This window comes from Chiloscyllium plagiosum, unplaced genomic scaffold (genome assembly GCF_037043375.1).
Source record: "Chiloscyllium plagiosum isolate Xiang-an unplaced genomic scaffold, Cpla_swu_hap1 HiC_scaffold_28, whole genome shotgun sequence".
Classification (NCBI taxonomy): domain Eukaryota; kingdom Metazoa; phylum Chordata; class Chondrichthyes; order Orectolobiformes; family Hemiscylliidae; genus Chiloscyllium; species Chiloscyllium plagiosum.
The window spans coordinates 43557187-43574636 of NW_028270166.1; the positions used below are offsets into that span (position 1 = coordinate 43557187).

Here is a 17450-nt window from a genome sequence, read left to right on the forward strand (position 1 = left end):
GTGGTTAGCACTGCTGCCTCACAGCGCCAGGGACCCAGGTTCAATTCCAGCCTTGGGTGACTGTGTGTGGAGTTTGCACATTCTCCCTGTGTCTGCATGGGTTTTCTCCAGTTTCCTACCACAGTCCAAAATGTGCAGGTTAGGTGAGTTGGCCACGCTAAATTGCCCAGTGTTCAGGGACGTGTCAATTTGGTGAAATAGTCAGGGGAAATATAGGGTAGGGGAATGGGTGGGTTATTCTTCAGTGTGGACTTGTTAGGCCAAATAGCCCTTCCCACACTGTTGGATTTCTAATGATTCAATGAAAACCATATAGCTTTAGACAGCTAGTCTTTAAATGCTTGCATCTGGCAGCCTCTCAAAATATCCAACAAACAAAACAGGTCTATAAAATTAAAGTAAATATTACAGGCAAGAGGTGTGACTAGTAGATGCTTGCTCCAACTACTAACTTGGTCCTAGGAGACATTTTCTTTCAGAATTTCTTTTTCTCCACCCCCTCAATAATTTCAGTCCTGACATACAGGAAGCAGCTTTATTCAGACTTCAGCCTCAGCCAGTACTAGTTGATACAGTTGTACTGTGACTTCCTCTATTCATTTAGGAAATCAAGGAGGAGAGGGTGGGGATTAGAAGGTTATGAACCCAATGACAATTCTGAAACCCTGAGAGTCCATACCAGTCAGTTACCCATTTGAGGATTCCTCCAAAAGATTTACAGCCCGTTTGACTGGTGTAGAAATAATGCGGGCATTTAGTCACTATTTTTCTTTATTTACAAGTGGAAATCAAGAGCTGAATAAAGATCATATAAAGCCTTGTAGAATTTTTTGGATTTAGCCATTTCAGACTCAGTTACCAAGGGCATTCAGCAGTTTCTAGATACCAATGTACTAACTAAATATGCTAAAGCTATAAAATAATTACATATATGAAGCACTCTTGGGACACTCTGAACAAGGGCCTTCTTAAATGAAGTAGCTCCTTTCCAACCTGGTCAAAGTAACTAACATGCTCATTTCTAAGATAGCCTGTAATCTTTTGCAACACTGATTTTCTTCATTATGTCCACTGCTAGACATGCTATTAGCTTTCTAAGCTCTGGAATTTCCTTCCTAAACTTCTCTCTTCAAAACGATTCATTAAATTCTCCATGATCAACCTTTTGGTCATTTGTCCTAATATTTACAATGGCTTATAATGCACCACTGAAGCATTTTGGGTTATTTTTAATACATTAAAAGGGAATACATTGGGAACCTATGACAAGCAGGGCAGTTTGTACTGTTGACCTAGCCCCTATATAAACACTAGGTGAGAGGGAGAAAAAAGATTTAAAAAGGACTTAACGGGCAACTTTTTGATGCAAACACTGGTATATGTATGGAATGAACTGCCAGAGGAAATAGTGCAGGCTGGTAAAAGGCATCTGAAATGGTTACACGAATAGGAAGGGTTTAGAGGGATAAAAGGCCAAATGCTGGCAAATGGGATCAAGTTAATTTAGGATATCTGGATGGTATGGACGAGCTGGACCGAAGGCTCTATTTCTCTGCTGTACGTCTTGATGACTAAATTGTTTCTACAGTAAAGATGTTTATGCTGATAGGATAGTATTAGCAAAATTATTACTGTTCTAAAGGAAAATATACACTCCAGTCTTGGGCCAACGTTTGTCTGGCATCTTCCGAGATTCATTGTCAAAGGACTTTTCAAAAAGGCAAATCAACTGCTGACTTCAATAAAATTGAAAACAGTTAGTTTTAGCCATACACTAAGATTGGTTATGGAAAAGATCCACTAAGTGTAAATTGCTATGAAACAGCGTGTCACAGTTTTGGGAACATGAGATTATAAAATCAAAGAATCATGCTGCTAATGCCAAATGCCACGAATCCTGTCATTACAAGGCAAATGTCCAAGTGCAGGGGATTTGCTGCAAATTTCTTTAAAAAGATGCTATGCGGTCCAGCTAGAGGTGGGATACACAAAAAGTGTACCACATTCCAGCCTGTATACAATAAAGTGATTTTTTTTTTAAACGCAATGATAAAAATCTCTTCTTGTAAGATAGCACAGACTCTGAACTCTCTTTCATGTGGACCACACCAAATTAATGCTCATGCCTTTCTACATTAACCACTGAAAAAGTGCAACTCAGTTCTATCACTACAAATTCTGAAGAGTCATTTCGACTTGAAACATTCACTTTATTTCCAACACACACTGGTTTTTATTTTAGGGCAACTCTGTGGGCGGGTATGTCATTAAACAGCTCTCAGCTAGCAAAAGGCTGCACGCCTCAAACCTGGTGAACGATTTATATGAAATATCTATTTCCAGTTTACTACAGTTTAACTTCATTAAAGATTGACAGAGGCGGAGATGGTTGGCCTGGGAGAGCTGTTTCATTCTGTAGTACAAAGGATCAGTGCTTTGCCTCAGTTACATTGTTAGCTGCACCCTATCTAAGATCAGTAACAGCAGAAAGAAAGTAATTGAGAAAAAGGCATCTAGTTATCAATAGCAATACAACAGGAAGCCAGCAGCGTCAGAGAGTCCAAGCCAAAGGTTATACAATTATCGTAAACAAACAGGATGCTGCCAGCTTCTCGTCTCTGACCCATGATTCTGTTTAAGATACTCAGCTTGTACACGGTGGCTGGCCAGCCTGAAATGATTTACTGTCGAGATCCTGGATGATATTTATTGGAGAGAGAGGAAAATAGATTGAAATGCAAGAAAATGATGATTGCAAGCACTAAATAAAACAACAGTTGAGCGACTATCACAAAAAGTACCTTCTGGAAACTAGGAGCAAGTATATTATGAGGCTATTGCTGGACTCACTCTCTCTGGATTTAAACCAGGAATATAATGTTATTCTTTAATTAAACCAGGCAGAGACTATGGTACAAATGGAAGAGACACTTGACTGTCGGAGTGGGATACATGACACCTTCCTGACTTGGAAATATTTCAGCTGTTCCTTCATTATCATTGGGTCAAAATCCTGGAACTCTCTCCCTAACAGTACAGTGGGGGTGCCTTCACCACACTGTCACCAGCTTGAACTGCTGCAGTCCTCCTATCATCATCACAAATGCAGTTACAGGGGGTAATAAATGCTGGCCTTGCTGGCATAACCCACAAGCCTCGAGTGAAAAAAAATCCATTCAATTCAGACTTCATGTTCTTCTCAGCTTGGAGCTTTTGAAACCTTCCGAAAACTGCCTCAATTGTAAAATTAGTCTGGTTGCTCTTTGCATACGTATGTCATCTTGTATAGCACCCAAATCATGTCAATTACAACAGTTTCATTTTTTTGTTGCGAATTAACACTCACTCACTCTTTACTCACATACACAATACCTTCATGATAAACTGCATCCATACTTGGCTGCATCTGAAAGGCTGCAGGATTAAAACTACAAACATATTTTTCATCTCAACAGACATCATTCATCTGCAACTCTAGTCCTTTTTGACATGAGTAGCATTACAGTTACAAAGGCAAACATCAGAAAAAAAAGTACTTTTCCACAACCATTGCAAAGTGCTTTCTAGTCAGATAAGTACTTTATCAGAGTGTAGCCCCTGGTGTAATGTAGCAAATATGGAGGCCAGTTATGCACAGCAGACTCCCATAAACAACAATGTCATCGTGACTACAGAATTTATTTTTTGTGATGTTGTGAGGAATAAATATTGTTCAAGACACCGGAAAGAACTCCCCCATTCTTCTTCAAATTAGTGCAATGGGATCTTTTACATCCTCATGAGAAGGCAGGTGGGGCCTTGACTTAATGTCTCATCCAAAAGATGGCACTCTCACTACTACACCAGAGTGTTAGTCTTGATTTGGCACCGAACCTGTTTATTTATATATAGGTAAGACAGTGAATAAGATTCAAATCTTTTAGATCCAGTCATTTCATAACCCTGAACTATAAGCCAAAACTGGATATTTCTCCGACCCGAAACGCTCACCCATCCTTATTACCAAGGTGTAAGTTTTGCTTTAGTTCTTGTCTCCTTCCTCTGCAGGAAGCAAGGAAGAATTTGAAACTGGACGCACAATGTCTAAGGTACTTTACTTAGTACAATATTTACTTTTGTAATTTATAGAATAGCAACAGTTCGAAGAAACGCATTATCTTCCCCAAAGCTTTTGAAACTTTAACAGTTAGTCAGTAAAAATCCCCAAATCCCCTTTCAGGCTTGCTTGTATAACATGCCATGTTACATTTAAACTTAACTGTTTCTAGCAATATCATCCAATCTTCTGTATGTGCAGAGTTAACTTTCAAATTCCTTTCCTGTGTCCTCCTCCTCCTTCACCTCCTTTCAAATCAGATTAAGTTTACCATATTTTAAAACAACTCAAACATTGGAAAATGGTTGTCCTGACAAAATTGTTTTGTACAGCTTGTGAGAAAATCTCTTATACAAAATGACGCTTCAAAATAAAACACAAAAAAAGGTCACTGTACAAAATCCACACAACACCGACAAAAATCACAATAGTTATGATGCAACAGACAAATATTCAGTCCATCTTGTCTACACAGGCTCTCCAAATGTGATCATAACTGTACACATTCTATTTAAATAATCATCTAATCTCCACCCTACTTCTAGGCAATACAATCCAGATCTGATCAACTCATTAGTGAAAGTGTTTCTTCTCATATCATACTTATCCCCATTTTCAAATCACTTTGAAATTGTGCCCTCTTGTTCTTGATGAGTTCAAGAGCTGGACAATTTCTGTCTACTCTGTCCGGACCCCTCATGATCTTTGAAAATTTGTATCAAATCTCCTCTTAGCTTTCTTCTCTCCAAGTGAGACAGGCCCAACTCCCCCAACCTACTTTCATAACTGAAGTCTCTCTCCTTGGAATCAATCTTGGAAACCTCTTCTTCACTGTTTCCAATGCATTCATATCTTTCCTAATTGAGGCACCCAGAATCATATACACATACACACGCCAGCTGAAGTCTCTTGTACTCTACAGTACAACAAATAAAAGTTAGGAACTATGCTTTATTAACTGCGCTCTCCACTTGTCCCACCACCTTTACATTTACACATATTCGTACAGGTCTTTCTGCACCTGTACAGCCTTTACAGTAGCTCCCTTTACTTTGTATTGTCTCTCCATGTTCTATCAAAATGGATCATTTCTCAGTTTCTGCATTGAGCTTTATCTACCACCTGCCTGTGCACTCCAACTTGCCAATATCTTTTTGATGTTTTTCCACTGCCCCTCTCCTCCACACCAATTGCAATGTTTTCAAAATTTCTATTGTCTGCAGAAGTAGAAGTGGTCTTCCACTCCTCTGGATTTAGATCATTTTATATGTAAATCAGGAAGAGGAAGGATTCCAATAGCTGAATGTCATTACTAATATCAATTCACCATTTCCCTCGGTTTCCTATCCAATTTTACTACTGTCCCCTTTATTCCATGAGCTATAACTTTTCTATCAGAAGCCTTGTATCACACACAAATCAAATATCTTTTTGAAGATCATGTACACTACATCAACAGTATTATGCTCATCAAATCTCTTACCTCTTCAAAAGAACTCCCAAGTTAATTTACTGATAAATTTATGCTCTCCCAACATGCTCCATGTGTACATCAATTATGTCCTGGATTATTGTTCCTGCAGGTTTGCCCACTAACAAAGTTAAACCAACTGGTCTATAAATCGCTGTGCTTTACCTTACAACAACATTTTTAAAACAAAAAACATATCATTTGTAATTCTCCAGTCCCAACGCTAGTGTTCTGCAAATGTCACTCATTTCCTTCGATAACCTTGGATGCATCTTATCTAATTCAGGTACTTTGTCAGCTTATCCAATACCTCCTCTTTATTAGTTTTGAACCCTTCTAGTGACTGAATTTTCACCTCTGACACCATAGCATGGGTAGCTTCAGCATACTCTGTAAAGGCAGATGCAAATTATTTATTTAATACCTTGGCCATGTCCTCTACCTTGAAATGTAAATCTTCATCTTGGTTCCCAAATTTCCTTACAACTTTTACTTTTATGAAATAGAAGATTTTGGGATACCCTAGTGGTTTTCATATTTCCTCGTTGCTTCTGTTATTTGCCTTTTCACTTTCCCTTCTAAATATTTTGAATTCGGCCTGGTTATCAATTGTATTTTCTACCTCATACTAGTTACCTGAAACTGATTTTCTTCTTTATTTTTAAATTTCTTTTTTTTTGCATCCTAGCTCTGGATTCACCCTTGCTCTACCCTTCCCTTTTGAGGCAAAAATTCTAAACGGTGTCTGAACTATTACTTCTTTGAAGGTAGCCTATTGTTCAGCCGAAGGATATTATGAAACTTGATAAGGTTCAGAAAATATTTAGAAGAATGCTGGAGGGTGTGAGCTATAGGGAGAGGTTGAATAAGCTGGGGCTGTTTTCCCTGGAGCTTCAGAGGCTGAAGAGTGACCTTATATAGAGATTTATAAAATCATGAGGGCCATGGACAGGATAAATAGCCAAGGTCTTTTCCCTGGGGTGCGGGAGTCCAGAACTAGGGGGCATAGGTTAAAGGAGAGACAGGAAAGATTTGAAAGGGACCGAAGAGGCAACTTTCTCACGTAGAGAGTGGTGCAAGTATGGAATTAGCTGCAAGAGAAAGTATGGAGGCTGGTACAATTATAATATTCAAAAGGCATCTGGACGGGTATATGCATTGGAAAGGTTTAGAGGGATATGGGCCAAGTGCTGGCAAATGGGATTAGATTAATTGAGGATATCAGGTCAGCATGAACGAGTTGAACCGAAGGGTCTGTTACAGTACTGCATATCTAAGACTTCATGACTCAAAGCATTTCTCACTAACCGTTGGCTCTAATGTACTAGGCCGAGCTCTGTTCCTGCTCCACTGAAATGCACTCTCTCCCAATTAAAATTATTCTTAATTCAAGGACAGGAGAGTATAAATAATGGATGCACTCACTGACATTCCTTGTAACTGCACAAAATCTGATGACTTTTTACAAATTGGCAAAATGTTTAGCTTTCAGTTCCACCCAGAGACCATAGCTATTTAAACTCCAAGAATTTTGAATGAGGAACCAATCTGTTTAGCTACAGAAACTTATGTTTCACACAGGCACTCTTTACCAATGTGCTCATTTTAAAACACTTGAGTAGTCTCCAAAATACACCACCACACTTGCAACATCAAACCAGGAAACCAGTGTTCAGCACAAGGCTCTGGTTACTGTATCAACGTGGTCTACAGTGATCATGTGTCAAGCTGTGCTATATTAATTACACATACAAATATTATACAATGCTCCAGTTTTGAGACTTACAACAGCTCCAATGGATAAATATACACACAAACACATACATGACACAAGCCCACAGATGAAGGAAATGTTCAGTAAATAAGACATAGTGCCTCAAGTGATGAAACTGACTCCTCTGTGTGGTGTCACCTTGACTCACAAGAGCAGAGCCTGTCTTCTCAGTATCCAGCATTTAAATAAAATGACATACGTTGCAAAATGGAATAAATGAAGGATTAGATTGCATCGTGACCCTGAATAGGAGATGAGGCCCAGCCTCAGTTGAAGTCAGTGTGGCGAGTGGCTGAAAAAAATCCCCCCGAGCTTCCCCTTTGAACTTTCCCTTCAGTGCTGGCCAACTCCAGATTGGGAGGCATCATTTGGCAAAATGCGTTGGCAGAGATCTCCAAACAGATTACTAGTTATCCATCACTTCTTTCAAAATTACATTACAAAGCAAAATGTATGCCATTTAACCTCTCTATGCGCAGCCAGTCGCGCCGATGAGCGATTATTACTGCGCACTGCAGGCCATGGCCCACCTTTCCTTCAAGATTAGGATCTGTCTAAGAAGCTCGCCCCTTGCGAGTTCAACCAAACATCATTGTCCCACCCCCTGACCTACCATATCCCACCCGTAGCCTGCGTCACAACCAGTCCCACGCCTTCTCTGTCGCTATTGGTTGTCCGACCTGCCAATCGCTCCGCGTGTGCCGCACGCGCCCTCATGACAGTTGTCAGGTTAGGTTGCAGCCGCACAGGCCTGCGGTTCCTCTTACCCTTCTCCCCACCCCAAACCCAGGCGCGGTGAATACTGGGAGTTGTAGTCCACCTCTCCACTGCCAACGGCCGCCGCGGCCCAGTGGACTACAACTCCCAGCCGGCAACTTGCTGCACATGCGCCACAATCTCCCTCCTCCTCGGTCAGTCGGGGGGCGAAACGTAAGCAAATATACAGTATGGAGTACAGTAAGGGGGGGGGGGAGCAGAGAGAAAGAAGCCGGTCGGTAGGCCGATTCCCATATTACAACACGCTGCTAACGTCAATCTTACCACAGGTCCGAGGCGGTTCACTGAAGGTAGAAGCAGGTAGCTGGTGGTCGGGAGTCTGCTTGGGTTGAGGCCCAGGTTGGATGTGTCACCCACACTCACTCCCTCCTTCACTCACTCACTCCCTTACTATCTGCCAATGGCCCGTATGTAACTCACTCCCTTCCTGGTTCCACCAGGCCCTCCCTCCCCTCTCTTAAAGCGGTCTTGTGCCCTCCCTGTGAGTGTCAGGGTCCTATCCCCTCCCAGCTTCATCTGCCGTCTCTTTTAAACAAAGCAGGCTGCAGACCCGCTAACAGCAGGCTGTCCCTGTCCCGAAGGACAACTCTCTACCCTGCTACCATGAGGGTCTCCCTCTAATGTCCCCATACACCCCCCCCCTTAAAGCTGGAAGACACCCCCTCCCACCAACCCCACCCACCAGTCGGGTCCTGCTCTCTTCTTTCTGAAAAGCAAATTAGTTGAGTATCTCATTAAAAACATACCTGACCGTTATAATGAATGAGCTTCATCTCGCTGTATCCCCCCCATAGCCCTCACTATATTTAAACATGTAATGACCCCTTTTGAAACGATTCTCTTAAAGGGACATTGCCTGCGCAGTTTTTTTAAAACCCCCATATTTAGTAATGGGCTAGCCAGCAGGACGCAGTGCTAGCTGCAAGGCTTGTGTCCACCTCGAGCTTGTATCCCAGATGTTTCACATGGAAAATGCAAAATGGTACATAAATTGCTGGTTCACATTAATATCTAGCAATTCTGGTGTCTGACAGTTCCAGCTTGAAAATGCAGACAATGGCAAGGGCAAAGGGGATCTGGCATTTTTTCCTCAAAAGATCAGAGTATTCAGAAAATTAAAAACAAAATCATTTCACACATCTAGAACAACTTCGTCAACTGCTGCATTAATAGCTTCTTCATTGGGTGTTCACTTCCAGTACTTCTATGAAGTGTGGATGACTTAACAAAACTTGCTTTATTATGCTTTACTCCTGTGAAGCATCTTATGATATTTCTCTACACTAAAAGTGCTAAATAAATGACAGTTGTTGATATCAGTTATCAAGTTGTCTTCGGTTTTGAACCATGCCCCTTCATAATTTAACATAATATTCTGGATTAACCTTTTCCACAGCACTTACTATTCAAATACCTCCAAGATGCAACCTTTACAAGTTAAATAGTCCAGATCTCACATAACTTAGACCTCTGATATTACTGATCGATTTGCCTCCAACACTTGTATTTCCCCTGTATCTCTGTGATCATAAGCTGTATAGTTTGAGTGTGCATGCCCTAACATGTTTTGGGCAGGCTCAATCTTTAATCAAAAAGCATTATATAGTGAATGCTGGACAGCTGAATCAAAAACAGAAAATGCTGGAAACATCCAGTAGGAACCCAGACAGGAACCCTGGGTTGGAAGACAGGAGGGATTCAATGATAGAAAGATTAGTCCTCCCCAGCCAAAAGGTGTAGAGATGGGACAAGAAAAGAAACAGAAAACGTGTCTAAAGCAGGAATGTTCCTGCCAAAAATGAGAGAAAATCCAAAATATGCAAGCAAAAGGAATAACACTTCGTCTTTCAATTAGTGCTTAACAGTCATTCAGATTCAACGCTGAATTCAAGAATTTCAGATCCTAAACTCTAACCACATTTTGTTTCTTTCGCTTATTTTAATATTCCTACTCTCTCAGCAAGCAGCACACCTACTCTAGACACATCTTTTTATTCTTTTTTTTGCTCCATCTCCCATCCCTTCTGGAGAGTGAGTGTTTCTATCATTCAATTTGTATGCCTTCTATTTTAACACAGATTGTCTTTTGTCCTTGTTCCATATACCCCTTCCTTAAAAACCTATCTTTAATTTCTCCCTGTTTGATCAAAAGTCATCAACCTAAAATATTAACTCTGTTTCTCTCTCCTCACAGATTGGAGCTGACCTGCTGAGATTTTCCAGAATTTTCTGTTTTTATTCTTTATTTACTTTCCTAGTCCTGCTCTTCATTGATTAGATACACTGAAAGTGTCTTAACTAACAAGTTCTATTTCAAATTAAATTTGTCGTGTGAGTCATGTATCACATCAGCACGTAATGTCGTGATTCATTCAAGAATAATGTCAGAGTGTACCTGGCTCTCTTTGAACTGTAGACCAACATGAACTATTGCCTATAGAAGAAGAGCAGAGAACATGAGATGGAAAAAAAGGCATCAGATATTTGATACTAATGAGTTTATAGAATTAAGGCCAAAAACATTCAATAAGCTTAACACCATTCAAGACAAAGAAGCCTGCTAGATCAGCATTTATCCATTATCTTAAACATTAAATGTTTAATTTAATCTGGAATAAAGAATCTACTGATGACCATGAAATCATTGTCGATTGTCCAAAAACCCACCTGTTTCACAGACGACCTTCAGGGAAGGAAATCTGCCATCCTCACCTGATCTGGTCGACATGTGACTCCAGACCCACAACAATGTGGTTGACTCTCAACTGCCCTTTGGGCAATTAGGGATGGGTAATAAATGCTGGCTGAGCTAGTGATGCCTTTATGTCATGAATGAATTTTAAAAAAGGTTTCCCCCACCATGGAGGCACATCTACAAGATGCACTGCAGCAAGTCACTCAGACCCCTTCAACAACATAGTCATAGAGATATACAGCACGGAAACAGACCCTTCGGTCCAACCCGTCCATGCTGACCAGATATCCCAACCCAACCTAGACCCACCTGCCAGCACTTGGCCCATATCCCTCCAAACCTTTCCTATTCAGATGCCTTTTAAATTTTGCAATTGTACCAGCCTCCGCCACTTCCTCTGGCAGCTCATTCCATACACACACCACCCACTGTGTGAAAAAGTTGCCCGTTAGGTCTCTTTTATATCTTTCCCCTCACCCTAAACCTATGCCCTCGAGTTCTGGACTCCCCCACCCCAGGGAAAAGACCTTGTCTATTTATCTTATCCATGCCCCTCATGATTTTATAAACCTTTATAAGATCACCCCTCAGTCTCCGACGCTCCAGGGAAAACAGCCCCAACCTGTTCAGCCTCTCCCTATAGCTCAAATGTCCAATCCTGGCAACATCCTTGTAAATCTTTTCTGAACCCTTTCAAATTTCACAACATCTTTCCGATAGGAAGGAGACCAGAATTGCATGCAATATTCCAACAGTGGCCTAACCAATGTCCTGTACAGCCGCAACATGTCCTCCCAACTCCTGTACTCAATAATCCGACCAATAAAGGAAAGCATACCAAACGCCGCCTTCACTATCCTATCTACCTGCGACTCTACTTTCAAGGAGCTATGAACCTGCACTCCAAGGTCCCTTTGTTCATCAACACTCCCTAGGACCTTACCATTAAGTGTATACATCCTGCTAAGATTTGCTTTCCCAAAACGCAGCATCTTGAATTTATCTTAATTAAACTCCATCTACTACTTCTCAGCCCACTGGCCCATCTGATCAAGATCCCGTTGTAATCTGAGGTAACGTTCTTCACTGTCCACTACACCTCCAATTTTAGTGTCATCTGCAAACTTACTAATGATACCTCTTATGCTCACATCCAAGTAATTTATATAAATTATGAAAAGTAGTGGATCCAGCACCGATCCTTGTGGCACTCCACTGGTCACAGACCTCCAGTCTGAAAAGCAACCCCCCACCACCGCCCTCTGTCTTCTACCTTTTGAGCCAGTTCTGTATCCAAATGGCTAGTTCTCCCTGTGTTCAGTGAGATCTAACCTTGCTAACCAGTCTCCCATGGGGAACCTTGTCGAACATCTTACTGAAGTCCACATAGATCACATCTACCGCTCTGCCCTCATCAATCCTCTTTGTTAATTCTTCAAAAAACTCAATCAAGTTTGTGAGACATGATTTCCCATGCATAAAGCCATGTTGACTATCCCTAATCAGTCCTTGCCTTTCCAAATACATGTACATCCTGTCCCTCAGGATTCCCTCCACCAACTTGCCCACCACCAACGTCAGGCTCACCGGTCTATAGTTCCCTGGCTTGTCTTTACCACCCTTCTTAAACAGTGGCACCACGTTAGCCAATCTCCAGTCTTCCAGGACCTCACCTGTGACTATCGATGATAAAAATATCTCAGCAAGAGGCACAGCAATCACTTCCCTACCTTCCCACAGAGTTGTAGGGTACACCTGATCAGGTCCTGGGGATTTATCCACTTTTATGCGTTTCAAGACATCCAGCACTTCCTCCTCTGTAATATGAACATTTTTCAAGATGTCACCATCTATTTCCCTACATTCTATATCTTCCATGTCCTTTTCCACAGTAAATACTGATGCAACAACATCTTCCAAGCCTGAAAGCTGTATAAGATTTGTTTGCTTTGTTTTGAAGTGGACTTTATTGCTTTAGTCAGCACCTTTCAGTTTGCGTAATCCACATCTTGGATTATTGCGTAAGTGGGTGCGTTTGAAAAAGAGCCACTTGTAATGTTGCCTTCTATGGGATGATGCTGGGCCAACTCAGTGTCACTCCTTTTGGCCCAGGTAAAATTATCAAGTGACCCCCCCTAGTCACTCTGAGTCTGAAGTTGTGAGTTTAAGTCCCAATCCAGCCTCAGATCGGGACTGACGCTCCTGTGCAGCACTAACTGCAGTGATAGCGTTTCTGTCTTTTGGTTGAGCTTTCGAAACAAGGCCTTGCCTAACCCTCTCAGGTGATGGAGGACTGGAGTTCTGCCAAACTGTCCTGGATAATATTTGTTCTTCAACCAATGCCTACGTATTAATTATCTGATCAGCCATTTACCCATCATTGTTTGTGGAATTTTGCTGAGCATGGCTTGACAATCACACTTCCAGCATTGCAATGGTGACTCCATTTCAAGGAAAGAGTACTACATTAGTTGGATGCATTTCAAGACAAGTACCTGATTGCCTCTGGAAAGGTGGGGGCGAGTAAACACATGGCACAATGGCCTGTCTGGCTCAGCAAGGCTCGTTGTGGGGAGTACACATGGCCTGAAAACTGAAGAAAACCTAAGCTTTGAGGTTTTTAAAAACTGTCTCATTAGGTTTCAGGTTTCAAAAAGAACAATGTATACATTTTGCAGCTTTGATGAATGACATCTTGGCAGATAACTTGGCACTTATAATTAAATTGTCAGCCAAAAAATGTATTTTTGCTGTCAGTAGCTGGTTTCTATACTGTGCAGGTATATACATTATGCTGTGACCCTGTTTGTAATGATGGGCCAGATACCAACAAAGGGAATATAGTCCACTCCCATGAATAGGAAGGCACTTAGGCTCATTAAGAGCCTTGTTCAGGGTACTTTTAGAGGGCTGACTACATTTATTTCCCCAAGGTAGGCACCCTGGATGCCTACAGATCTTCCTTGTCTGCCTGAGTAAGGGGCTACAGATAAAAGCCCCTTCCCCCGCCCGACTGCCAAACACATAAAGAGCTCCCTCACTCTTTATTGAGCATCAGAAAACAGAAGATCAGACTGTATAGTAAATGCACTATATAAATCCTCATTCTTTCTTAAAATTGTGCCGTGGAAATTATTTTTTCACACCCACCTCAGAGGACGTTTGTTCAACATCTGAAAGTTAACACCTTCGACAGTGCAACATCCCTACACTGCAACACTGAAGCGTCAACCTGGAGTTTATTCTCAAGTCTCTGATGTATTTGGGACGCTTGAATCCTCTGTGAAGAGCTGAGAGACAATAGACAATAGGCAATAGGTGCAGGAGTAGGCAATTCTGCCCTTCGAGCCTGCACCACCATTCAATATGATCATGGCTGATCGTCCTTAATCAGTATCCTGTTCCTGCCTTATCTCCTTAACCCTTGATTCCACTATCCTTGAGAGCTCTATCCAACTCTTTCTTAAATGAATCCAGAGACTGGGCCTTCACTGCCCTCTGGGGCAGAGCATTCCACACAGCCACCACTCTCTGGGTGAAGAAGTTTCTCCTCATCTCTGTCCTAAATGGTCTATCCTGTATTTTTAAGCTGTGTCCTCTGGTTCGGCACTCACCCATCAGCGGAAACATGTTTCCTGCCTCCAGAGTGTCCAATCCTTTAATAATCTTATATGTCTCAATCAGATCCCCTCTCATTCTTCTAAACTCAAGGGTATACAAGCCCAGTCGCTCCAGTCTTTCAGCATAAGGTAGTCCCGCCATTCCAGGAATTGACCTCGTGAACCTACACTGCACTCCGTCAATGTCACTCCCAGAATGTATTTCCTCAAATTTGGAGACCAGAACTGCACACAGTACTTCAGGTGTGGTCTCATCAGGGCCCTTTACAGCTGCAGAAGAACCTCTTTGCTTCTATACTCAATCCCTCTTGTTATAAAGGCCCGCATGCTATTAGCCTTCTTCACTACCTGCTGTACCTGCATGCTTACCTTCATTGACTGGTGTACAAGAACACCCAGATCTCTCTGTACTGCCCCTTTACCTAAATTAATTCCATTTTGGTAGAAATCTGCCTTCCTGTTCTTGCCACCAAAATGGATAACCATACATTTATCCACATTAAACTGCATCTGCCATGCATCTGACCACTCACCTAATCTGTTCAGGTCATTCTGTAATCTCCTAACATCCTCCTCACATTTCACCATGCCACCCAGCTTAGTATCATCAGCAAATTTGCTAATGTTATTACTAATACCATCTTCTATATCATTAACATATATTGTAAAAAGCTGCAGTCTCAGCACTGATCCCTGCCGTACCCCACTGGTCACTGCCTGCCATTCCAAAATGGAGCCGTTTATCACTCTTTGTTTCCTATCAGCCAACCAACTTTCAATCCAAGTTTGTACCTTGCCCTCAATACAATGCACCCTAATTTTGCTCACTAACCTCCTATGTGGGACTTTATCAAAAGCTTTCTGAAAGTCCAGGTACATTACATCTACTGGATCTCCCTCCTCCAAGTCCAGAAGATTAGTCAAGCATGGTTTCCCCTTCATAAATCCATGCTGACTCTGATCTATCCTGTTACTACTATCCAGATGTGTCGTAATTTCACATCGGAAATGTGATAGGTGGAAAGAGGTCAAGGTGAGGGTGATAGGTCAGACTGGGGTGGGGGCGGAGAGGTCGGGAAGAAGATTGCAGGTTAGGAAGGCGGTGCTGAATTTGATGGATTTGACTGAGATATTGACCATCACATTTCCGACGCCCCTCCCCCAAGTCCCTCCTCCCTATCTTTTATCTTAGCCTGCTGGACCAACTTTCCTCATTCCTGAAGAAGGGCTAATGCCCGAAACGTCGATTCGCCTGTTCCCTAGATGCTGCCTGACCTGCTGCGCTTTTCCAGCAACACATTTCCATCCCTTATAATAGACTCCCGCATCTTTCCCACCACTGAGGTCAGACTAACTGGTCTATAATTTCCTGCTTTCTCTCTCTCACCTTTCTTAAAAAGTGGTACAACATTAGCCACCCTCCAATCCGCAGGAACTGATCCTGAATCTATCGAACTCTGGAAAATAATCACCAACGCATCCATGATTTCTCGAGCCACCTCCTTCAGTACCCTGGGATGTAGACCATCAGGCCCCAGGGACTTATCAACCTTCAGACCTAATAGTCTCTCCAACACCAATTTCTGGCAAATATAAATTCCCTTAAGTTCAGGTCCTTCAGCCACTGTTACCTCAGGGAGATTCTTGTGTCTATCATTGAGTCTTGGCTGAGACCTGGAACCTCTTCTGGGCCAAATTAGTTTGGAATTTACACTCATTCCTCATTAGTGGATTATTCACTCCTCGTGAATCCACATACTCTTGCAGTTGTCCCCAGAAGCCATCTTTTTTTCCCATTGACTCATCCATTCTGATTGCTCCGTCCTTCGCAGTAGGTAGAAGAGTTACACTGGAGATTGCTATCAGTGTTTTCTTTATCCACGGGAAGTCCATGCCCCAATTTACCATGGAATACAAGGATTCGCATATAATGGAGAAAAGTTTACAGGAAGTGTTTGACCAAGAAATGACATCAGAAAGTCAAGTAATACATCAGGAAGCAGAAACAGGGGTGAAATAAACTATTAATGGAGGCTGATTTTAGGGATTGGCCTGATGGTTCCCAAAGTGAGGGGAGCAAGTTTTAACAACCTGGAGGTGACATCCTTTGGTGGTTGGGGTAGGGGAGGCTGCAGTTCTGCAATCCTAGAGGCCATTCTTACCTGCCTGTACAGCCGTAACCTTTTCTGCCTCGCTCTGTTCAATCAACCTCTGATCTGTATGTCCTTGTATGTTGTGATCTGCCTGTACTACATGCAAAACAAAACTTTTCACTGTACTTAGGTACATGGGACGACAATAAATCAAGTCAAAACAGATCTATCCAAGAACAGGAGCAGCTACACATCATCTTGGAGAGTGGTGGCCAAGCTGCAAGTGGCATTTTTAATTTAAACTTTGAAAAGGTGTTAGGGAGAGCTCCTTCATTTCAAAACATTTATCTGCTGCTGCCTTCAAACTAAAAGCTTGGCCCTTCAGCTTTGAGAGCCCACCCACCATCCTAAATTAGATGGCAAGCCCAAAGTGTGACATGCAGGGTGACAGGACCAGATGGGATGGTGTGGGGTGGCGCAGGGTCTGGCTTGCACTGAAATAAATCTCACTTACTGGCTGCTGAAGAAGACTGTGGCTCCAAAATAAATACTGATAAACCATTTATCATTTCAAAACTTTTCTTTTTGAATAATTGCCGTCTTTGGTATTGTTTCAGTTCTTCTTGCTTTCTTATTACAATGTAAGGTCATTTAAAGGCAGGGCTCCTGATGGGCGTGGCCCTGAACCAATCTTGAGACAACTGGGACTTCCTGGCAGACTTTTCTATACATGAAAATTTTGGCAGCCATTAAACTGGCAGAATCTCACCCCCTTCAAAAAGAAACAAATGTCCTTCCCACTGAGAAAATGAATGCATACATAAATAAATTGTTTTGTGCATAGTAAACTACAGGAGTCCCCAAGTCAAACAAAAAAAAAAGCCAACCCAAAGGATGAGGTTTGGGAGCTGTGCAATCATGGAG

The 17450-nt window shown here is 42.0% G+C and overlaps 1 protein-coding gene across 1 annotated transcript in view; it reads right to left on the reverse strand.

The window, feature by feature from the left end:
• LOC122565175 (zinc finger and BTB domain-containing protein 7A-like) overlaps window positions 1–8499 on the reverse strand; it is a 183219-nt gene extending 174720 nt beyond the window's left edge. Inside the window, exon 1 of the mRNA XM_043720878.2 lies at window positions 8383–8499. The gene's annotated coding sequence lies outside the window, so the exon portion shown is untranslated. The remainder of the gene's footprint in view (window positions 1–8382) is intronic.
• Between the last annotated feature and the right edge of the window lie 8951 nt (window positions 8500–17450).